Genomic DNA, 27023 nt, shown 5'->3' with positions numbered 1-27023 from the left:
CCAATTCACCTCTAAAAGGATTCATAATCTTTATGCAAGGAGGGGGAATAATCTCTCTTGTAGAACTCACCATAGGCATCCAACTAGGCATTGCAAGGTGCTATGTGCGGTTGACCCCTAGCACAAGGGTGTTCATTCTACATATATGTTATTGAACCCTTTGAAAGGTCACATGACTGTGTGAGGTGTGCGCATGCACATAAGTTGCAAGACAAAGGTTTTTCCTTCTCTACCAATTTTTTTTTTAGGGATAAAAGAATTTTTTTATCGAGGCTTTAAACATTGTCCAAACCTGTCAAACAAACTGATGGTCAAGACTCCCATGCCCCTTCAAGTTGATTTGTCCTTAGTTGGGTTGTTTGAAACTACTACTTGCTTCCTATGTTTATTTGAAAACCAATTGTTTTGTTCAAAACAACCAAAATGCCATCCAAAAACTTGAAAACAATCCTACTACTTGTCTAAAATTTGTCAAAACAACAAACAATCTTTCCAAAATTGTTTGAAACTTGCAAAAATCTCTTTGAAATTCAATATCTTATCAGTCTGGTCTTTTTTTTTGTGCCCAATTTTTAGAATTTCATATGAGAACCTTTTGCTCTACATTTCTTCATGTGGTCTTATCTAGGTTTTGGCACATGCCTGTGAGAATCTTCATGCAAGATCTTGCTCTTATTGTTAGAAACCTATACTATTTTTAGTTAGCATATCTTTGTGTGGCTCTATACAAGTCATCATGCAAGAAAATATTATAAAAAAAAATTTTAAATGTTCACCTAGCTCTCTGTGTTTTTTCACAGGGTTCTCTAGGAATCCTTGTGAAATATTTTGCCTATGAAATTTCAAAAAAAATTGTTAGAACTACCTACTCTCTAAATCTGGTATATTATCTATATTATTTTACCTCTTCTCTATCTACAAGTAGTATCAAACAATGGCTTCTTGCTTATCTAGTGACTTGTGTAGTCATAAACCAGTATTGTCTCTTGTTTACTTGGTCCTTTATCTTTGGTGCTTGTCATACTTTGTGTCATGATATTTATAATCTTTATTTGTTCTAGCCATTACTCAGATGACTCATACCTTAGTATATAATACACTTATCTTGCTTTTTGAGACTATGTTCTAGTGTGGTCCTTGTTTAAGATTTCATTTTTTGTCCTTCTCTATGACTATGGCAATAGGAAGTGGAAACGTATTTTATCCCCAAAGACCTAGATGAGGTAGAGCTAGGGGTGGCAATCACAATAGAGGTCACTCTTCATTTCATACATGGTCTATCTCTAGGTCATCTACTGAGGAGTCTTCATGATCTCCCTCACCTATCAGATCATCTTGAGTTTGGAGAATATTCTCCATAAACTTACAAAAAACCAGGAAACCCTTCTATCAAGAGGATCCTAAAACTAGAAAAGGTCATACATCTTCAATCAATATAGCTGAAATCTTATTCAAACAACCTTTTCAACCAAAAAACATTGAAACTTATCACATTCCTACAATGGCTGATAAAGAAACGATACATAGAGAAATTCAATTTGAGACTTAACCCCATGAAATGTGCATTTGGCATAATGTTTGGGAAACTACTTTGTTGCATTGTGTCTGCAAAAGGAATTGAGGTTGATCCAGAGAAAGTTCAAGAAATAAAGGACATGCCTCCACCTCATAATATTAGTCAGATGAGGGGCTTATAAGGAAGACTTCAATCCATTCATAGATTCATCTCACAGCTGGCACATAGGTTGCAACCTTTTACAAAGACTCTACATAAAGGTGTGAAATACAATTGGAGTCAAGACTACAAGTATAGCTTAATAAAAATGAAGAAATACCTTGCTAATCTACTAATCTTGATGCCTCCTATTCATGGGAAGCCTCTAATCTTGTATATTTTAGCAACAGAATCATCTCTAGGTATCTTGCTAGCACAAGAAAACAATGATAACAAGGAAAGAGCTATCTACTACCTTAGTGGCATGTTGGTTTCTTATGAAATGAATTATAGAATCATTGAGAAGGCTTTCTTGGTAGTTGTCTTTGCTTCTCAAAACTTGATACACTACATGCTTGCTCATACTATGTAACTAATTGTTAAAATTGATCCACTAACATACTTACTCAATAAGGCAGCTCTACCAGGAAGGTTGGCTAAGTGGGTGATTATACTAAGTGAGTTTGACATTCAGTAATTTGAATGAAAGGTTATCAAAGGACAAGAAATTGTTGATTAGTTAGCAAAACAATTGATGCAGAATCTACTTCCACTCAACATTAATTTTCCTAATAAATCAATTCTAATGATTACACTTCAAACTTGGGTAATGTTCTTTGATAGTTCCTTCACACAACAAGGTTCTGGTGCTAGGCTCTTATTCATCACACCATAGAGGTACTCACTCCCTAAGGCATACAATATTCTATTTTCTTGTACAAGTAATATTGTAGAGTATGAAGCTCTCATTAATGGCAAGAAGATTACAGTTGAATGGAGAGTGGATCAATTGAACATCTTCGGTGATTCATAGCTTAGAATCGACTAGGTCAATGATGTTTATTAGATAAAGGATGAGAAATTGATTCCTTACAAACAAATGGTGGATGACATGAAGAAATACTTTTCTCATATCACTTTTCAATAGATCCCTTGGGCAAACAAAAAAGTAGCTAACACTATGATTACTCTTGCCTCGTTGTTATAGATGCCAAAAAATGATCTCCAACACAAGTTCCTAGTGGAAATGTTACTTTACCCTACCTATGACTCTCCTAAATCTAACATGACCCATTCTATTGTAGGACATGACTCATCTTGCTACCACCATATTTACTCTTACTTATGTGACTAAACCATCCTAGACAATCTAACCCAGAATGTAAAATGTCACCTTATCCATAATGCTTCACGGTATGTTGTTATTACTAACAACTTATTTAGGAGAGGTCTTGAAAGAACACTCCTTAGGTGTCTAGAACCCAATGAGTCCAAATATGCATTAATAGATGTACATAAAGGCATTTATGAATCTCACTCAAATGGCTTGACACTAACTCATAAACTTATCAAAGTTGGTTACTATTGGTTGAATATGGAGCAAGAGTTAATCAAATATGCTAAGTCTTGCAAACAATGTCAACTCCATGGGAATCTGATTCATGCTCTAGCTAGAGATCTAATTCCATTTGTTACATTATGGTCATTCCAAAAATGGGCTTTTAATCTCATGGGTCAAATTCATCCATCCTCTTCAAATGGACATAAGTTTATCATTAATGCTATAGACTACTTCACTAAATGGGTAGAGGAAATCCCTCTTTCCATAGAAAATGGTAAAACTATAGGTTTTTTCATCATGAATTACATTATATGTAGGTATGGTGTACCTTTATCCATTATTACTAATAATCGAGGACAATTTAGAGACAAGGATCTTAAGGAGTTGTGTAAAAAGTTCAAAATCATGTAGCATTGGTCTTCTATTTCTTACCCCCAGGGCAATGGTCAAGAAAAAGCATCCAACAAGGTGATCCTTAAGATTTTTCATCACACAGTTAGCAAATCTAGAAGGAACTAGCATCTTCAGATTAATCTGGCTTTATGGGCTTACAAAACAAGTATTAGAACTCCAATGGGTACAATGTCCTTTGCTTTAGTATATGGAGCTAATGATGTGCTTCCCATTGAGGTTGATATTCCTACTTTTAGAATCTCCATGAAAGTCCTCATTACTGATGACAGCTTTAGAATATCTCAACTTCAAGAGCTATAATTATTAGATGAACATCAACATGCAGTTTTTGATCATATTCAAGCTTATCAACAATGTATGTCTAGAAGTTAGAATAAGAAAGTTAAGCCATGTGACTTCCAATTTGGTGATATCATTATGAGAGAAAATCCTATGTATTAGCAACAATGAGTACAAAAGGGGAAGTTCAAACCTAACTAGCTTGGTCTGTATATAGTCACTATAGTGTTTGGATCTATTGCTTACAAACTTTCTACAGTGGAGAGAGGTGCTCAAGGAGCCCATCAACACTCTCCACTTGAAGTGTTTCTATAGCTGATTTGATCTTAGAAGCTCTCTGTATATACTTAAATGCCCTAAAAAAATTCTAAAACCTACAAAAAGTCCTAAAAAAGATCACTACCTTGGTAAAAATCTAGAAATAGACACCTTGGTAATACCAAAAAAATTGAGAAATTCAAAAATTCAAAAAAATTAAAAAGGGGAAAATACAAAAAAACTGAAAAAAGAAAGAAAGAAAAAAAAGTGTCATTGGTGAAAACTTGGAAACAAGCATCATGGTAGCAAAAAAAGAATCTCTACCAAGAAAGTAAAAATTTAGTAAATGGGTGCCTATTGTTTGAAATGCAATATCTCATAGCACATCTTCTAGCTCTTGTATAGTTGCTTTGCTACTTTCATTTTCTACTTTTTCTCATGTATCCATGGATTGAATCTTGTCATAACTTAGGGGCAACCCCTACAATGTCATAGGAACATCTCCTACATCAGTCACCAGTTGTTCTAACTGCATCTGTCTACTATCACTAGTGTCTTTTAGAGATTCCTCTCATAGAACATCTCTCGTGTTAGTCACCAATTTTTCTAACTACATCTATCTATTTTTGCTGGTGTCACTTAGAGATTCCTCTCACATAACATCTCTCACATCAGTCACTATTTGTTCTAACTACATCTATCTACTATCACTAGTGTCACTTAGAGATTCCTCTCACATACCATCTCTCATGTTAGTAACTAGTTGTTCTAACTACATCTATCTATTATCACTAGTATCACTTAGAGATTCCTCTCACAGAACATTTCTTGCATCAATCACCAGTTGTTTGAACTATGTTTGTCTACTATCATTAGTGTTACTTAGAGATTCCTCTCAAAGAAAATCTCTTGCATCAATCACTAGTTATTCTAAATGTGTCTATCTACTATTGCTTAGTTTTCTATCAAGGTTCTTCTTATCTAAAAATTCCTCTTTAACTTTAGTCACTAGTTGAGCTAATTATGTCTATCTACTATTGTCCTTCTACTAAAGAGATTTCTTTCATACATGTTCTAAACATTGACACTTGACATCAATCCTATAACATATATACTTGAATTGAAAATGATGGATTTATTTAAATGTACTGAGCTTTTATTTAATTTCTTTTCTTTTTCTTTATCATGTCTCCTTGAGCAACTTGGTGGTGTCATTCTTGAGTAGAGAAGTAAGGAATGGGGGCATGATCTTTTCTTTTCTTTCTATTTGTGTTTTAGTTCCAAATGATCTAAGGTATACATATAAATGGGGTGTCCACTATAAGAGCCTCCATCTCATATTAGATGGTCATGTGTACCTCAGCTCCTTTTATATGGATAAATCAATGAGTTTGGTTTTTCTCCTTGCTTGTTGGAGTGAACTCTTTATGCTATAGTAAATACTAATACTCATCCTACTAAGTGAACATATGGGTCACTGCAAGTATATATGGAAACTTCTATCTTAGATTATAGACACAAGGGTTGTTGCAGATAGAATACTTACTAATTACTTAGCATAAGAAGGATCTCTCATATGTCTACTATGTCTTCTTCTAAGAAACATTCTGGTCAACCTAGAATTCATGCTTTGATGCTTATGTTAGCTTGCTATGCTAAAAGGGATAAATGTTTTGATCACTCTAGCTTCTTGTGCCTCGAATGCTTACATTAATCCCAAAAAAACTAGAACATATGTCCTATTCATATTTCCATGATTGCAATGTTAGTGGGAATTGTATGACATATGGGATTTTTCTACATGCTTAGTGATGATACTTTTCAAAGCTTGGTAACTAGACCTAGGGTTGCATCTAGTGTAGGGATGATAATTTTCAAAGCTTGGTTGAAGCATTCAATCTTTGGTGTGTCCTATCAATCTTAATTGGATACCTATCATTTACAAAAAAAAAAAAATATGGCATGAGATGTTACTTATTCACATTATGCATTTCATCCATAATATCATAACTCATCTTATCTACACTACATTCATTCATACATTACATCATAATTGCATTCATAATTATAAGCATTAACATCTCATGTATAATGAACTATGAAGACAACAAAAAGACACATTTGATTGTACTCAAATCAAAATCTTATTTATATATATATATATATATATATATATATATATCAAGAGTGTACATATGGGGAAAAAATGAATGCTACTTGAGTGTTGTTGATATCAAAATGATACAAAATGATGCTAGCACACCAATTGATACATAGCCAAATCAAAAAATGGAGAAGATCAAACTAACTCTATCCTACTCCCTCACCTCCTCCAGGAGGAGGAGGAGGAGGTAGTGGATGAGGCATATCTGATCTAGTTGTAGGATGTGCACCTCCTGACTCTCAACCATATTGGGAGAATTGAGGCACCTACTTAGCCTCATCTAGCACTACTACCCCATATGCTACAAAATAATATGTTGCTCAGGCTTTCTATAGTTAAATCTCATCCTACTACTACTCTGATCTCCTCTCCAAAGTCTTTAGCTTCTCTCACAACCTACGGATCTCGCGATCCCACTTAGTTATTTGCATACCTCTAATAGCCACCTATATCTATGGCTCTCCTAGCTACCAAAAGGCCTATTGTGTCTACTCTCTAGCTCTCCTCAAAGCCTCATGAGTCCTTGTAGTAAGCAGGTTCTACATCTCCTCATCTAACTACTTAGCCTCCTACTTGGCTAGTTGCTGCTCCTCAGTGTGGGTTCTCTGTTGCTGACTTTGACCTACCCCACTACTACTTGCACTTGGATCTATACCCATCTATGAAGGTGGGATCTACACTTGTCAGATCTAGTGTCTCACCTATTGTGGTCCATATGGTGGATTCTATAGTGGCTATTGTGGTGGTACCTATAGTAGTCCCTGTGGTCCATGAGCTATTGTCCCCACTACATCTATGAAGTGTAGGAAGGGATGGCTCATAAAATATGACTGGTAAGCTGATGTCGTCCCTCCATCTGCCTCTAATGGAAAGTAGTCCCACTGTGTCAGAACATAATTAATGGCATCTATCATGGATCTCCTTGGATCTAATCTCTGCAACCATCCACACTCCAAATCTCTAGCCAATTGTGCATAGGAGCAATACTCCTAAGAGATATCATGTAGCCTACAATACCACTACCATACAGGAGTAACTAGAAATCTCTTCACCATATAAATAGATTTACCTATCAGTGGTTGTAATGGAAACATATAAATTAGCTCCCTAAGTGCATCATCTCAATCCTCGGTCTCTCTCTAGGGCTAGCATACAATAAACACTAAGTAACCAAGATGGGTCCTCCACTTCTCAGTCTTCCCCAGAGCTGTCTGGGTTAGATGGCTCTATATCTATAAGTATAAGGGTCCATATGCTCTCTCTCATCCTCAAAAATGGGCCTCATCACTAGTAGGTGCTCCCATGCCTAGATCTATAGAACATATACTCTAGCCACCATGCTCTTCTTCTCATGGTAGACTAATCATTTTCAAGTGAAAAAAATGGAATCATCAAATAGGATTCCAGAACTTGGTATGAACCAAAATAAGGTGATCAATAGGAGATAGCACAATATAATCACTGGCTCACTTTTTTAAAAAACAAAATTTTCAAGGAAGAATCAATTGGAAATGCATGAGCTCATTGAAGTTGACAAATGGATCACTAGAAATACAAAAGATAAGTAAATGATGAATAATTAACAACCCTCTAAATGGTTTCTCACATATGGTCATATAGTGATTGGAAATTTGTTGATGGGGATTTCTCACCAATCAATGAAAGATTGTTTCTATGTTTTTGCACACTTGTGGTGGTTGGAAATTAGGAACATCAATGGAATTAAGACAATAGAAACACACTGATTGTAAAAATTCAAAAGTTCAAGTTTCTTTCTTGAAGTTCTTAAAAGCCATTAGTGACATTTGGAATCAAGTTGCAAACTTGATATGGGTTTGAAAATTGCTTACTGATAAGGAAATACCTTTGTTATTTCTTCATTTTGTTGGGGTGATTTGTTGTGGTTCTATAACACATGCCACATTTTCAATTTCAAAAATGTGGACCCCCTATTTTTTAGATCACAAAAGCCTATTCATCATAATAGGGTATCTTCCAAGGTATCTCGATGAGTGGAACTTTCTAGTTCAGGTTTAGGAGTTTGGTTGGTTAGCATAATTTTTAACCCCCACCACTAGTATATTAATGTTTATCTTTTGTGTAGGTAATCATGGCATCCTCATCATCCATAGCACAAAGAATTGCCATGGAATTGCATGTGCATTTTGAAAGCAAGTGCATTGGGATTTTAGATAAAAGAAGTAGGAGTAGAAGTCTATAACAATTTTGGGCTATAAAGTGAGCCTAAATCATCAAAAAGATCAAAATAATTACACTAGAATGCTCCTAGACCTTGTCTAACAAAAACCTAGAAGCCATTTTTAAAATAAAGAACTTTGATTTTTTAGGGAATTAATCACCTTGCCAATTATCTTCTTCCTGCTTTTATAGATTCTAAATATAGTTGGCACAATTGACCACCTCTCCCAAAAAGACAAATCCATGGACCTGGACTGAATCATACAATTATCCATCTCTTGAATTGTTTTGTTCTTTCGCTCAGCCACACCATTCTGCTGAGGGGTGTAGGGCATTGAAAATTGATTATCTATGTGTATCTATTGAATAGAAAGACTATACTCCTTCTCCAAAAATGTTTTGAAGACTCAAAATGAATCAAAGAAATCAAACTTGTACTTCAAAAAGTACACCCATGTCCATCTAGAGAAGTCATCAATGAAAGTAAGCACATATCTAGCACTAAAAAAAGGAGTGGGAAATAACCTGAGGTCACTATGAATTAATTCCAATGGTGCCAAAGCACTAGTAGTCAATCCATGTGAAAAAGGATCCCTATTTTTTGTTTTCCAAGTGCACAATGCTAACAAACACCATATGTGTAGGACATGTGGGGAAGCCCAAGAATACGTGCCTGTGTGCACATTTGCTAAAGATATCTATAATTGGCATAGCCCAAATGCTCATGCTAAAGTTTGCTACTAAATTTGCATGTGCTACAAGAAAAGAACCTATGTCATTAGAAGACTCAAATCCATCAAATTTATAGAGGCAAGATGTAGGATCAACACTCCCAGTAGCCACTATCAACTTAGAATCATGTAAGTCCTGAATAACCACATCATGTGTTGAGAATTCAACTGTCTTACCAAAGCTTGAGTGGAAAATCAGATAAATAGACAATAGTTTCATCAAGATGTCAGGGACAAAAGGAACATCCTGAAGAGAAACTCAAGCTAATGCAACAAAACCAGAACCCAAGAGTAAAAGATGTGATGAGTTCCCAATAGCAATCTGTGAAGTAGCACAAGGAGCAAGTGAAGTGACCAACTACTAAGTGTTTGTCATATGGTGAGAGGCACCGGAATCAAGAATCTAGGGAGGCCCAGAATTCATAGCTCATGTAGTAAGAGTATGACCTTTCCCTACATGGGGGGATGAAGACTTAGGAGCAAAGATATGATGCTCCTGCATGGCTTCCTCTAAAGCCTCCAAATGTTTCCAACACCTAGAAACAGGATGTCCATCCTTTCCACAAAACTGTAGGTCTCAATTGATTTCTTCTTAGACTTGGATATAGACTTAGTAGACTTCAAAGAAGATTTGTCCTTGAAAGGGTTAGTTAGAGGTTTAGAATTAGTTTTTGGTGTATCTCTCTTCAATTTGGCTTTCTATTTTAATTTACCCTGAGAAGACTGAGCAACCAATGGCTGGTTGGAAGAGCCAAAGGCATCCACTTGTTGGATCTTTTCCTGTTCCCATGTTAACTGATCACAGAATGTCTCAAAAGAAGGCATCTGATGTCTATTACCCAAGGCATCTATAGTGGAGTAGAAAGTGGAAGAAAAGATCTGATACTGTCCTCACAAATTTGAGAGTATCGAAAAAATACACTAATCATCTGTTTTGTTTTTCCCACATCCCTGCAAAGTTGAATGCAAAGATTTGAACTTCATCAAGAAGTCCTTAATGGTGGGAAAGCTAGTAGGTGTCAAAGAAGTCAACTCTATATCAAGTTGTAGTGCCTAGAACTCATTCACTATACTAAACAAGTTGTGAAACTTGGTCCAAATAGCCTGAGGAGTGGTCAAACCATCTAGGTAAAACAAGAGACTATCTAAAATATTCATTGCAATCAAGCCTATGGCTTCATCCATTTTGTTCCTATACTAAAGAACCTCAAAAGGGAACAACAAGATAGGTTGGTTCTCATCCAAACATGACCATAATCTATTGGATACAATTGTCTAATTCTTTGTTGTCTTTGATGTTACACAAATGTAATATTAGTTGGCAGACAATGTGTATCGAGCTCAGTTGGTCAGCAAGGCAATTTTATGTGTCTACTAAGCATTCCTAGAGATTGTTTTGTGAAGTCGGCATCTACCAAGCTCACTTGGGCATCAAAGGAAAATGTGGTAGAAAGCAGTGTTAACTGAGCTCTCCTAGTTAATGAATGAAAGTTAGTGTTTACTGAGTTCACTTAGTTTCCAAAGGATTTTTCTAGGTTTATAGTGTTAACCAAGCTTTTGTTGGTAACCACAAGAAATCATTTCAAGATCAATATTTACCGAACAGGTTAGCCAATGAAGGATTTTGTTAATTTGAGGAATGAAGTTTAATTATTTCAAGTATTGATTCTAGCCGACTGAGGTAATGATTATTGGTGATTGTAGTTGTAATTGAGATGACTTGATAATTTGAATGGTATATATAAAAGGTTAAGTTGAGAATTCTAAAGTGTATGAGTGAGTATGCAAGAGTATTGATTGTCTAAAGAAGAATGTGTGAGCGAATTTGAAGGATGGTAGAATATCCTTGAGGATCATCAAAGTTATATTCAATCAAGAAGGATCTAGTGTGAAGCCAAACAGAGATCTATAATCAATAATTTAGTTGCATCTCATTTAGGTCATTTCATTGTTACTTTCTTATCATTGTAGCAGTGATTCCAAAACATCTTAGCAAAGTTGGTTTAACATCCAGTTGTAAATCCTCTAACAAGGTGATAGTTCTATTGAATTTTTCTAAAGACCTCTTACAAGGCCACTCCTAATAGGGTGATTAAATCCTCTAACAATGTCATACCTAATAGTGTGTTTTGTAACCTTTAACCAGGTTGGTTCCTAATAGTGCTCATTTCAAAAGAGTGAAAATCAATAGCTAGTTAGTTGGTGGTTTTTCCCATATTGGGTGTCCACATTAAATCTGGTGTCTCACATGTTCATTTTATTTATTTTATGCTTGCATGTTAATCACTGTGAATGTTAAAGATATGTTAAAGTATAACATACACTACATCTACCGAGTTACAACAATTTCTATATGTTTACTAAGTGATAGCAGTAAATAGTTTTATCATACATCTAAGGGATTTGTGAAATGTTTTTGTGGTAACTGATTCACCCCCCCCCCTCTCAATCACTCCATCTATATTTCCAGCAATTGGTATTAGAGCTTTTGGTGCTTGCAAGAAAGGTTTCAAGGATCTAAGCTAAAGATCAGGACGTCTTACAAGAGAGAAATTCCAAGGCTTAACAAAGATAACTTTTCAGCATGGCAGGGTCTCATGAGGCTTCATTTGTATTCTATTGGTGATTCAAGATTAAAATACCTTGATGAATAATACACAACTCCTTCTAGTACATTATTTGTTGGTGACATTGCTGAAAAGAGGACTCATAACACCATGATGATAGACATTGCATTTGCTCTTAGATGTGAAGAATTTGATGATATCAAGGACTACAAAACAACCTTTTCTATGTGGAACAAGCTAAAAGATATCTACATTGGTGATGACAATGTGAGGAGAGCCAAAGCAGAAAGCCTTAGAGGACAATTTGACTAGATGAGAATGAGAGAGGATGAAAACATTGCCAAATATGTTGAAAGGATGAAAGCAAGTGTCACTGCAATTAAGGCTTCTGGAGGAAAGATCAAGGAAGAAACTATTGTAAGTAAATTTCTTAGAACATTGCTTCCTATTTATACAATTACAGTATCTACAATTCAAGAAAGAAGATGTGAGACAAATTGTAAGATAACTTTAGATACCCTGGTAGGAAGATTGATAGCCTTTGAGCTAGATAACTATGACAATTATCTTCCAGCTTCCAAGAATATTGAATCACCATTTGAGGCTAGGATTTCACTAAGGACACTTGGTCAGAAAGTGAAGAAGAATTGGAGAAAATTTATGACAGTGATCTTGAAGTTGTTGAAGCTCTACTTGCAAGGAAATATTCTAGAGGTAGAGCAAAATACAAAGGTAATGTTCCCCTAATCTATTTTTCATGTGAAGAAATTGGTCCTTGGACATAATAAATAAAATAACTTCTATTAGGTGTAGCATGAAATGAATCACCATAATCTAAAACCCATGAATCATCAACACTTTCTAAAGACAAAAGCAAAGCATCCTCCTCAGATTTATTACTTACCACATTTTCCTACTTGTCTCCATCTAGTTTATCTTCTTCATTATTCTTTTGAGTCCAACAATATTTATTTTTATGCCCCATTTTACCATAATACCAGCAGTTGTTTGGTCCTCTTGATTGAGACCTCCTCCCCTTTGACTTTCCACCTGATTTCCCATGATTCAAGAATTATTTCCTCTCTTGCTCATTCTACCTCTACTTTGTGCATCCAAAGAACTTCCTGGTGTAGATCCACCTAATGATTTTCTATGAGTTTCCTCACTCAAAATAACATTGATCACATCATCATATTTTAGGGTATTAGATCTAGAAATAGAATTACTCATAGCCATTACCAAGCCCTTCTAGCTTTCGCGCAAAGAATACAAAATCAAGAGAGCCCTAATTTCTTCATCAAAATTCATACCCATAGAAGATAACTAACTATTAATAGTATCAAACTCATTTAAATGATCTATAATAGATCCACCTTCTACTATTTTCATATTAAATAAATGCTTCATGAGAAATACCTTATTTGAAGCAGAGTGCTTTTCATACACTCTCACTAGGGTCTTCATCAACTCTTCCATCATCTTCACTTTTGTAATGTTAAATGCCACCAATGGTTCCAGACATAATTGAATACTTCCAAGCACCTTTTTGTCTAAAAGATCTCAACTATCATTTGTAATAGATCCCTAAATCTTTGTTTTTCCTTCCAATGGCTTCCATAAATCCTTCTAATAGAGATAGTCCTTCATTTGCATTTTCCATAACTAAAATTTCTACCCATTAAAATTGTCAACCCTTAACTTACCCTCGTTTTCCATCTCTCCCACTCAATCTTGAGACTCCCACTCAACCATGATACTTTCCTGTAGAGGATAACTAAAACACAACCTCACTCTAATACCACTAGTTAGGATTTAACCATAGACAAAAATAAAAATTGCATGCAAATATAACCAATATCAGAAAATAATCAATCACATAGAAGAGAAAACAAGACACCAAGATATAATGTGGTTCACTCAATCTTTGGGCTACCTTCACTCACAACAAGTCCAATATTATTATGATCCAATGATTACAACCAAATTACAATAAGTAATCCCTTACAGCTTAATACTAGTGCAAGAACCAATTTTTGCATCACTCCTTATGAAAACCGCTAACCCTAAGCTCCTTTTATACAAGAATTTTTATCGCTTCAGGGCTATAATTAATAATTACATGTATAGTACTATCCTATTCAGTCACCACAAACTAAGAATCTCCCACTTGGGGACTAACCAGGCTCCACACTAGATAACATTACTTTCACTAATATTAGATTAATTACCATTATTTTAAAGAAATGTCTTCCTAGGCAATATTAGTAATTTATTACTAATGTTCATTCTCAATTTGCTATTTCTTTTAAAATATGTTCTATCAAGAGGAAGCTAAGTTGGTGCAATTTGGTACACTTAGATCTAATGAACATTTCTTTGTGTCTAAGAGTCAAAATCAAAATCTCAAATCTTCTAATTATAATTCTTCCAATACTCATAATAATCAAACTTTTAGTAGTTATAATATCAATAATAATCACAATAATTTTAATTTGAATAATAATAATAATATTCAAAACACAAATCATATTAATACCCATCCTAATCAATATAATTAAACACTGCACTATAGTTATTGTGGGAAATATGGTCATGTAACTAATAATTTTTCTTAAGAAAAAAGATAAGTAACCTATCAATAACAATAATCAAAACTCCCATCCATCTTGTCATGCTTTTACTATTAGTTACAATGTTTCTAAACTATTAGAATGTATTATTGATACTAGTGCTTCTCAACATGTTACATATCGTAAAGAAGTGTTTGGTTCTCTGAAACCCACTTCATATTTGTAAAGTTGAAGGATTTGGTAATGTTAGTGTTCAAAATGAGTTACATGATGTTCTTTATGCTCTTGATTTGAAATGTAATCTTCTTTTTGTTGTTAAATTATGCCAAGATTATAAAGTTGAATTTACTAAGGACATGTTCTATGTTATTGATCCTAACACTAATGTAGTTGTTCCTAATGCTAAGTTAGATCATGATAACTTTTTTTTTTTTTTTTTTTAACCACTTAAGATACTCTTTGCACAAAAATTTCTTTTAATATCGAGCATGAAGACTTGGTCATTTGAATTCTAATTGTATCTCATTAATACCAAAATCTAATATGGTTGAAAGTTTACCTCCTATTGTTCCATCTAAGATTACATGTAGTAGGTGCATGAGTGAAAAATGCAAAACAAAAAAGGTTATCAGGCTTATAATCTAATTATTAACAAAGTGTAAATGCAAGAAATGTTTGTATTATAGAAAAGGATGTGCATGAGTCTTTCAGTGCTCAAAATGAAGAGTTTAGTGGAAGAAAAATGGTGTTAGTGGAAGACCAACCTCCTTCTCTAAACCCTACTCCTCAAGTGTCTCCTTTTATTTCTCCTATTTCATCTCATGATGGTAATGATGATAATGTTGGTACCAATGATGCATTTATAGATCAGGACTCCTCTTCTAGTGGAAAATCAATTGAAACAAAAAGAAAAACTAAATGGTTTCAAAAATTACTTACTAAAAGAGACAAATTACTAGAATGGCTGGACTTAAACCTAGGGTCTGAATTAATTAGTACAAATATTGTTTTATACCTTACCTTATAAATTCTACTAATACTCATTCAACGTCTTTAGCATTTCTCTTTAGTATGTTGTAAAGCCTAGAAATTATGTTGATTTTATCATTTGATTGTACTTTACTTCAAATAATTATGTTCCATTGACTAGTGACTTTTTGTGACTTTGATACAATCTTAATTACATTTGCATGATTTCATACCATGATATTTTAGGTATATTTTTTTATGTATGTATACAGGGGCCCACATATATATCTTGATAAATATACATATTATTGCATCTATTATGAGTATATTTATATATTTTTTTGAAATAAAACCAACCAAAACAAGGGGGAGGGCCCATTACAAACTAGTTGGATGACTACCAATAGATAACCATCAGAACAAAACTAACCCCAAATACTATTTAGAACAAAAATTGAACTACACTATGGTTATTATAGTAACTACAGGCTTTAAACAAAATGCATGTTAACAAGAAATAGAATTTTATACTAAAATTATAAAAGATATCTATAGGCTTTAAACAAAATTCTTGTTAACCAACAGAAGTCACTTAACAAAAAAAAAGGCATGACAGCCTTAAAACTAAAAAAGTTTGTAAACTAGAGGATTAATAGCATGCAAAAATAAATAAATAAAAGAAGGGGGGGAGCCCTTAAGATTTCTTTTCTTCCTTCTTCCCCAAGAGGACATTCACCCAATCTTGTGCCAGAAAGTCAAAAATTAGCTTTGAGTCCTCCCTAGGCAGGCCCCCTTCGGCATCCTTCAACAAAGTGGTAACCACCACATGAGTGACTTTAACCATAAACTTGGTTAATAGTCCCATTCTTTCCTCTAGTGCTTGAATTCTCTCCCATAGCTCATTACCAGCATTATCCAAAACACCCAAATGTTCATCCCTGCCAGCCTGCATATTATGCACAATAAGGGGTTTAGTGGCCTTTTTAGAACCTTCCTTGACAAAGGAGGAGATCATAATAGGGGAAGGCATCCTATCCACCATTTCAAGGAATTGATCTTTTGTTAGGTCCACACACCTAGGCACAACTTTCGCCAAGACATGCGACACCTCCTTATTCTCCTTGCCATTACTTGAGATCGACCTGGAGAAATCATAAATCTCCTATTCAACCTCCTCCATACTTCCCTTTCCAAAGTTAATAGTTTTCTCCTTCCTTCTTCTTTTGTGACAGCTCGAATCCTTAGAATCTGATTCCTCCTTGTGCAAGGCTCCCTCCCTTAACTTCCTCTTAGTGTGAGACTTAGCCAACCTCCCTGACCTTCACCTTCCACCTCTCTCCTCATTTTCTAACTCCATTTCCATTTTCTCCTTACCTTTTCCTTTTTTCCCCCTAGGGGAGGGATTAACTAGGGACCCATTAGGAGAGGGTTGAGAGGTTGGGGCTCTAGGACCAGTAATCCTAAGGGCGACAGGGATAACTTTAAGGAACCCCCCCTCCCAAAATTTATAAAATTGTGGCGAATCACATGTCATTTGGGTGAAAAAAAAACTTAATAGTGTTGGCGAATTATGAGTCAATCGATGGATATTTGGTGGCAAATTTTTTAATAGTTTAGACAATTTTTATAAAATAATGGCAATTATAATTTTTGTTTTTAATAAAATTATTAATATTGATGGCAAATTATGTTTTGAAATATGGATATTGGTTGGCAAATATTTTAATAACCGATACCTTTTTTATAAAAAAATGGCGAAATTATTTTCCAAATAATTGAATTAATTTATTTGTTATGGTGAATGGTTTTTAGAAAGTTATAGTTGGTATGGCTATTTTCAAAAGATGGGAAATAAGTAGCCTAACCTAACATACCAACTTACATAAATTATTGGCAACTAGCAAGTGATGGTTTAAAGACGTGGTTGTTTGACCATACATTATGGAAGCATAATCTTTGCCACTACCACTGTAATTATGTTAAATGTATTATTTGAGAACTCAGACCATCTGATGATCCAAGATCAATGGATGAGGTTTAATTTCGGCTAACATTTCTTGAAGGAAGAAGAATTGTCGAGGTAGTAACCGGAATGTTGACACGTATCAAGGTAAGTTGTCTATGAAGTATAGTGTACCTAAAAAGAATTAAATGCCATGTCAGTGATAGTGACATTCTCTCGCTTGTACACTACCACTAACCACACACCACTTTCCAAATTGTACAGCCGATCTTTGACAGTTATTTATCAACAATTACCAATACCATTGCAGTTTAGTTTATTAAAAAATTTAAATTTAAATTTTTAATTGAACCAATTTTTAATATAGATTTTGAAAAACTCATAAAATTAATGAAGTACAAATACTCCCATCAAAACATTGATGAAGTAGTTTTAAATTGTTATCAACAAATAAACTTTTATTTTTACATATTTAAATATTTTATATTGATAGAACATATCAGTTTTAAAAGGATATTATAAAATAAAATTTATTGATCTCTTAAATTAAAAACATGTTCTATTTATAACCTCCCAACACTGAATTAGTTAGTGTGAGGCTTGAAATTTCACAATCACCCCTAATTGTGAGATAAATTTTGTATTAAGTTTAATTAGTTAAATGTCTTTAATATATTTTTAATAGTATACACATTTTGATCATGGGTTTATAGTGTATAACTACATGAAAGGAAAAGTCAAAATATATTTTTAATAATAAAGGAAACATTTTAACAAGTATTGCATATTTATTTGGTTCTCTAACTAATTTAAAATTAGAAATATTCAATTAGGTGAAAACAAAAACAAAAATTTATAGTAAAGATATAAAATACTATCATTAAAATTTAGTCAAATGACTTTTACTTCCTAAAAATAATTAAAATGATTATTTGTTAATCTAACTAGGATTCAAATGTGTTATATGATAAAAAAATCGTCTACAATTTTTTACAAATTTTATAATTCACAACTACAAGTGTAACTTGACACTCTGAGAGCATTATATTTTTTACTTTAAATTGACAATTTATAAATTGAATTTATATTTCTAATTACTAATTAAATTAAAACTATAACAGCAAATACACGCCACTATGTGGCACTTGTTATTATTACCAATACAAAATAAACAAAGCTCGGATGATTGAAATGATAAACATTAATTACATGTAGATTATAGACAAAAATTTAAAATTTAAAATGAACAAAGCTCGGGTTATTTAAATAATAAATATTAATTACATGATTCAGACTATCGTCCGATGATAATATATCAATGGTTGAATATTTATTTCGGGACCAAATGTCTAGAATGAAGCCTCGACCTTGTTCAAGTGTCCGAAATGGTGACACATTTATGTCCATCGTGTACCACTTAAGTTGCAGGAGATAGTATATTGATGTCTTGTTATTGTTAATTACAATTTACAATTGGGCTTTTCCATCAGCACACATTACATGACATGCCACAATCCACTAGCAGTAGTACTTTTAGTCTTAATTACAATTGGCCTTTTCTATCGATTAAGAGGGTTCACACGCATTACAAGACAATGGATGGTGTTAGTGTTTAATTACAATTGGCCTTTTTGTCACGTACTTTCAATTATGTTCAAGATTTGAGAATATTTGCTAATTTAATGTAATTGAATTGGCAGTCGAACAGAAAAAAAAAAAATAATCCCTAGCCCCCTGCCCACCAAGCTTATTTATAGGCAATTGAGCTACTTCTTTCATCATTGCTCAGCTCATTTTTGGTAGTCAATAGGTCTGGTTTGTTTCGTGTTAGTCTACTAGAACTTAGAGTTTGAATTTTGCAGTAAAGATGGACAACCCTATTCACTTGAGATGCACTTTTGAAGAGGAGCAGAAGGCCTTTCTAGGTCGCGTTCCTAAGGAAAACCTCTTGTCAATTTGCAATGAGGTTGTTCTATGCTCTGGTGTGAAGTTTGTTATTGCTACTATCAAAATGGTTCTAGGGTGTGAGTTTTTGGAGAATGAGAATCAGTATGTGTCAACAATGACATTACGTCACAATTTCTAGCCTCCCTGCTTGACCTCGGAGAAGCAAGGACCGAAATTGTGGTGCTCCTGAGGAATATTTTTAAAGTAGTATATTTGGGCAATGACATTGAAAATTTTTGCTCATGCAATTTTAGAAGTGGGGATCCCTTGGGTGGGTGTAGTCCACAAGCTTCTAAAACCTGGCCAGAATGTGGTCCTGTAACCATTTTTACTGGGCTTGACTGCTGGGCAGTTGCCACACCATAGGAAATGTGCAAGAATTGGGTTGAATTTTCTTCGAAAATGGTTTTCCCTGGATGAAGTGGAAGATGGCAACCACTAGCTACAAGAATTCGCAACCATGGTCAATTTTGGTGGTTTCTAAATTCTACGACGAATAGTGCAATAGTACTAGAGTCTAGGGTTTTCCCTTGAGTTTGTAAATTTGTAAATTTCAAGAAATATCAATGAAATTTCTGGAGTTTCAATTCCATATAAAATTGTATTTCATTGTTTTAACTTCTTATTCTTTCTTATGCAACATTGCAATATTTTGCATTTTTGAATTTTCTATTGAATTGTTTATAAAAGCCTATGTGAATATAAAATATTATTTATAATGATAATAAGTAATCACTAATACATTTCCCCTAGAAACAAGGTTACAAAGAAACGTAGTTCCTGCCTCAAACTTTACCTAATAGCAAAATATGTTATTACTTATTATTAAAAAATTATGTGAAACTTGATTGGTTAAAGTTGCTTATTTCAAACAATGGTTAAAAAAGTTCATTGTCGATAGTTTCTACGGCAGGCACTAATAACTAATGTCAAAATAGTAAAGTTAAACTACCAAGATTAATTATGTAAATAATTGCATTTCTGCCTACATTACAATTTACAATTGTTCGGTAAAATTTTATTATTTTATGTATTTTGTTGCTTGCGCAGAAGATCCATGTTCCACTTCTTTTGATTTTAAATAAAGTTTTGCCAAAAAATAATAATAATAACAACTACAAGTACAAGAGCTCTGTTGGAGCACAAGTCCCTGCCTATTATGAAAAGAAAGTAGAAATATTATAGCTAAAGATAAATAATATCAGTTAGAGATATAATTTGTGAATATATAATATTAATATTTTAATACAAATTTTAGATATATATCTATCTTATGAAATATATTTAATTTTAGCTATATAGAAAATTTAATTTAATTTTTATAAATTAAGAAATATATTAAATTATAATTTTGATTTGAGGATTTGAGGCAGACTCATTGACCCATGTTAATTATATGATTAGCACTTATATATTAAATCTTGAGATGATTAATAATATTAATATTAATTCAAAATATTAATGTATAGATAATATCTTAAAAATCTATTAATATTAGTTTTGATTGTACTAGCTACTTGTTTTTCCAAATATTTTGTTAAAATTAAATAGTAATATTGTCTTAAATTACTCGTATATGCAATTATGCAACTCAGTAGTCTCACAGGGCCACCACACTGTTCACGAATCACCATTGTCATTGGATGTTTATATATCAATGACCGAAGTTGAGTTTCGGGCTGAAAAGAAAAAAAAAAACCTATCATTTCAAATGCATCCCAAAATCATGACACATGTCAGTAAACTCCTCGATTGACCAACAAATAACAATGTCATTTCAATTTGGTGATGATGTGACACTAACACGTCTGACTCATGATGTGAGTCATTCTGATACTTGACTAACTTAGTTAATGGGAGTGGGACCCATGACCCATAGGGCCACCAGTACCATTGGATGTTTATAGATCAATGACCAAAGTTGAGTTTCGGGCTGAAAGGAAAAAGAAACCCTATCATTTCAAACGCATCTCAGAATCATGACACGTGTCACTAAACTCCTCGATCGATCAACAAATAACAATGTCCTTTCAATCTGGTGATGACATCACACTACACGTCTGACTCGTGATGTGAGTCATCCAAATCCTGATACCTAACTAGCTTAGTTAAGGGGAGTGGGACCCACGACCCACGAGGCCACCACACCATTCACCGGTGTCATTGGATGTTTATAGATCAATGACTGAAGTTGAGTTTCGGGTTGAAAGGAAAATTAAACCCTGTCATTTCAAATGCGTCCCAAAATTGTGACACATGTCATTGCTCAGTTAACACATTGACATAATCACATTCCACTTGCAGTTAACACAGTGACGCTATGAATGACATTAATACATTATGACAGGTTAATTAACACTTAATGTGTGTCTAGTAACTAGTGGTCCATGATTCCACTCACATTTAAACTAAAAGTGTATTGTGTGACAAGTGTGATTACTATAGACTATAGAGTACAGATTGTACAATTTTGTCACGTTAAGTTTCTTTAATTTTGTAGTTATATGTTATCTATAGATTTAGAAATTAGAAAGGGGTTACAATTTACAAAGTTACAGTGAAACAAAGTTACGGATTCTTAATTTCTAATTCTCTAGGTTGAGGATTGTGGTCCGAGGAAAGCAACAAACTAAAATCTCTCAGCTCTCTGCAAAAATTGAAACTAAAGGCAACGTGAATGTGAACGGGTAAGTGTAACTACTAAAATCCTGAAAATTTACATCTCGCATTTTAAATTTTTCAAGCCTCTTAATTTACAACTTTACTGTTTATATTATATATAAAAAATTTAGTCTGTAAGGTTTTAATTTTGAATCACCCTTGTAGGCTTGTAGCTATATTTAAATATTTACCATGATGGGCAAAACAAAAACCAAGAATAACATGGGCAAAATAACAGAATTCCACAATATGCTTAAAACACCAGGTTTCAATGATTTATTCCATGATATACATGATCCTGTTATTCATGGAAATAAGGGTATAATAGAGATAAGATTTTCACTTGAAAACAAGTGGAAGGATCCAAATAAGGCTTCAAAATTTTGTTCATTTAACCCTAGTGTAAATGCAACTACAAATAAAATTGCACTGTGGGTACTTGGGTCAGCACACATGGCGTTACCTCAAGTATTCCCTTGCCCAGAAATTGTTATGTTCTACACCAAAAATTACAATGAAAATAGAAAAGCAATTGTGAATAAAATTACTCAGGAGGAAATTTTGTCCATAACTGAGAGTGAATTTTCTAGTCTATTGAACCTAGGGTTTCAACAACAATAGTCAAATATACATATTGACCTGGGAAAGCTGGCAGATGATTATGAAAAATTAGATGCAGAATAGAGAGATTCTTATATCAAAGGAATAACGAGCGGTTGTAGGCTGAGTCCAAATCACATGCCTCCTTATGATTTTGAATTTTTTGTGCCATGGGCACAGGACAGTATTTCCTTACTAGCATTTTGTTTTGGATTGGATAGTAACAAACAAGTGGATGCCAGCATTCTTGAAATGCTTTATCATATTTATTTTTAAAAAGAACCAGCAAGATATTGTTTTATTGAGCACATTGTTCGTTGCATGCAAGATCAATTACTAATGATTCAAAGAGGTTCAGAGAAGACATTTAGATTCAGAACCTACTTGTGTTATCTTCTCCTAGCAAAGCATCGTGCATTATTTGAGGCAAACAAGCTTTGCAGTCAGACTCAAGGCCAAAATCCAATATATGAGTGGACACCTCAGATAAGGATGATTGATAACAGAAGGAACTACAACAATTTTGTAGACTTCTTTTTGACACCAATGTACCATAAAATTACAGGCACTCCAATGCCTAGATTGCCTATTACTTGTAGAAATTGCATTCAACTCGAAAGTGAACTACAATTAGCTGACTGGTACTTAATGGAAGAGTACACTGTGTTAAGGTTTTACAGTTCATGGGTAGAACCCTAAAAACTTCAATACATGTAACAAAGAGGTTATTTGCATTGGAATATATACAAAAAATGGAGAGCATAGCTATACTCTTTCATGGTCAACAAAAGAAAATGATATTTCCATCCTTTTCATTCTCCTTTGGAGGGTTTGCATTTGAGAGAAGAGGATTCAAAGTGGTAGAAGCCTTTTTTTCAATTTTTCAATTTGATGTTGATAGTCACTGGCAATATGATCCACTGAACATAATTGGAGCAAGGCTTAAGGGCATTGGGACTTCTACAAGCAAATATCAACATGAAAGTATGCCTTTGATTGAAAATTTTAAAAACATGGACTCCTGGGAGGAGGTCAAAAAATAGATGGAGAAATATGCTGCTGAAAATAATATTTCAATATAGGAATTGTCATCACAAATAATGTCATTGCACAAATAGAAAGGAAAAGTGCAGGGCATGACATCGTCCAATTTCTACAAGAAAGCTGATAAACCATCTACAAAACCTATTCCAAAAGAGCTAATGAATGAATGTATAGATGTTGGATGGAGTTGAAGCAAAATTTCTCAATTTTGGGAAATGAGGAAGAATCTCAGTGAGCCAAAGACCTATTTAGATCGTGATGAGGTTGAAGAGGATACAATATTTGATGAATTGTAGAATAAGGAGCATCCACCTAAAGCACATCACAGTGATATTGATGATGATTATGATGACCAGGATTCTTTGAATCCCTCATCCAGTACACAAATTGAGAGAGGAGTTGATGCATCCACCAAACTTCTATATAGCAAAGGGGCAGAAATTGTAGAAAAAATGGGCTACCAAGGTTTTGGTGGTCTGGGTCCCAATGGAGAAGGGGTTTGGTTACTACCTCAACCACCAGTTGTAGCACCAAAACATGGTCAGAAACCAGGCCTTGGGCATGGAGATCAATCATCAACTCAATCAATTCCATCCACATTCGATTCATCTTAGTTAATTAAATTTGTTCCTGCTTCATTTACAATTCCACTTCGAAGCACTCAGATTCAATCTCAATCAACTATCACTCCCACAACTATAGATATCATGGGTACAACTACAACTAGTAGTCCGAAAAGGACATTGTATATAGATGCAAAAAAATTTGGTCCCAGAGATCAAGAAAGTGTAAAGAAGCAAAAGGTTATGACAAGTATTAGTAGTACTACTAGTACAACAACGCCAATGGTGACTGTGAGTCCAACAATTGCCCATCCTTTAGGAAAAAACCCTCAAAATTGTCCACAAACCTCGCTAATGGGTCTAGGTGTTGGTTATCCTCATGGTATTGGTGGAAGCTCGTACATTAGAGCAAGTGCTACTGCTATTTCACCATTCAAACATTCAATTGTCTCACAAAATCTTGATTTTTGTTACAATGAATTTGTAACTAACTATGAAAAATCAAAAAACAAGAATAGATAAAATAGTAAGACAATGAAGATGGAAGCAATTGCTACAGCTCGTGATGCAGTACCTGCAACCAATAGGTTATTTCCCACATATGACCCAGATAAAGATATGATGGAATTCATGGTTGTTATGCCCCCATCTAGAGATAACAATCCACCAGAGAGTTAGTTAGATCCATCTGAATTTCAAGTTAGCACCCTCCAAATGGATTTATCCAAAATTAAAAATGTGTACAAGATAAATGTGTCCAAAATGACCAACCAAGTGGTCTACAGTTCAGTGATGAAGTTGGAGAAAGAGAAAGGAAAGCTTCAGGGTACAATAGATAAGTTAAAGGCAGACCTGGCAAATGTGAAGGCAAGTGAGAAAGCAGCAGTAAATAGGTGTAAAGAATTAGAGAAAAGGATAAAAAACTCTGAGGGAAAATTTGGAAAAAATGGAAAAAAAACTTTAGGATGAAAAAGACTCTTCAACAAAGTTATACAGAAACCTAGAGAATGTTGCAAATGTAAACAATAAGTTAAATAAAGAATTGGAAAATGAGAGGATAAAAACAAAAGAGTGGGAAGAGAAAGCAAAAGGGTGCGAAAATAAAGTAGAGCAAATAAGAAAACATAGTGAACACCAATACTCAGAAATGAAAGAAGACCTAAAGAAGGCAAATGATACTATTAAAAAAATATGAAAACGGCTTGAATGACCATGTAAATAATACAGTAAAGCAAATAAAAAATTACTTCTTGGGGCAAATAAATACTTCTACTGATAGGTTGTGTGATTGGTTCGAACTCTACAAAGCTCTTACAGATGTTTTTGGGAAGCTGAAAGAGCAACTTGAGGAGAACAAAAGTTTTGGTAAGCAAGGGAATTTAGGACCACATTGGTACAATAATAAAGGCGACCTCTATATTTCATAAATGTCAAAAACTAACAGAAGCATAAGAAGTTCTTGCTTTATTTGGGCCAAAGCTCGCCAAGATGAACAATAAAATAGAAAAATTGATATCTCTTGGTTTACCGAGTCTTGGACCTAATTTCTCAACAATGGGTTTCGTTGGAAGAGAAGTTTACAAAAACAAAAGTTGGAGGACCAAATAACCTCTAATTTAGGCAACCTTCCTCAAGAAAAAACTCATGAAGGCATTGCAAAGTGCATCAAAACATTCACAAATTTGCATGCACTAGTGGAACAAACATTGCTTGAAACTCACTCTTCCAAGTATGGAATGCTGATGAGAATGCAGGTCATTTACCATAACATCAAAAATTTTGCCCTTCCAACCAAAGAAGAATGGAGCATACTACAGAAACTTATAGTCTATATGTGAAAGTACTTTCAGTTTCAATCATCTCTATATATTTACTATATATGAATATCTTTCATATTATCCTACATACTACAGTCTAGACTCTAGAATTGAGTTTAAATTAACAAGTTTGAACTTTGTTTTTTGAACAGGATCAATGTTGCAGTCTTGTAGATGCTATTGCCTATGCTAAAATTGCTAATTTACTAAATCAGCCTGTCAAATGCAGAAATGTACAACTAAAGTTGTAGAGATGTTGTAGACTTGTAGATGTCTTACTGATTTAGATTTTGAGACTTCACATTAGGCAAATCGACTTGAAGCTGTTGTTGCTCCCTTGTTTCTATAAAAGGGAATTCAGGGTCATTGGCTTACAAGAATTGTACCATATTAGCTTAATATTGCAAATGAAAAACCATTAATAATTATTAATTGTGGAATTGAATCTATGATTCTATCTAATTTTCATGTTTTCCAATTCAATGTATGTTGAATAAATGAATAAAATAGGAAACAAAATTTCATTCAGGAATTTCAAATTCAAATATGAATGATCATTGATGACATGATATAAACTACACTCTACAGTAATAATACTCTTTGTTCTCAAATTTTAATGATGAAACATAATACATTCTAATTTTTTTCTTTTCTAAAATAAACATTGAATGATAGGATATAATATAGTAGTTAATAAAAAATACCTATTGGTTGCCACTGCTAATTTAGCAAAAATTTCCTAAATTTTCCAATTCATCTCTATGTTGTCATCATCATCCAATTCTGGTAGTCCAGTTGCTTCATTGTTCTCTTCATTTTTGTTTGTGTCTTCTTCAACTTCAAGTTCACTCTGACCTCCACTTCTATGACTCCTAATCCCATGGCCAGTGCCACTACCAACTGTACTTGTCCCAATTGGAGTCACTATAGGAGATTTGTTAATGGTGTTTCCCAGTCCCACCCCTCTTCTTTTGCATCTTTTCTTCTAGATTTCCATTGCTTTTTGAAAAGGAAAAGTATTGACATTATACCTAGATGTGTATACCCTCAAGCATGATTCCAAATTCTTGTCTAGTTTGTTTCTTAGCTTTGATTTTAGGAAGCCCAAAGTACTAAAAACTCTCTCATCTTCCACTGAACCCAATATCATGGTTTGACATAGATCAGCAAGCTTGAAGTACTCTGAAATTTTTTCATGCAACAATGTGCTCTATTTTAGTT

The sequence above is a fragment of the Cupressus sempervirens genome, chromosome 7 (genome assembly GCF_028749045.1).
Source record: "Cupressus sempervirens isolate cs-2001-9-10 chromosome 7, ASM2874904v1, whole genome shotgun sequence".
NCBI lineage: Eukaryota > Viridiplantae > Streptophyta > Pinopsida > Cupressales > Cupressaceae > Cupressus > Cupressus sempervirens.
This window is presented reverse-complemented; position numbering follows the sequence as displayed.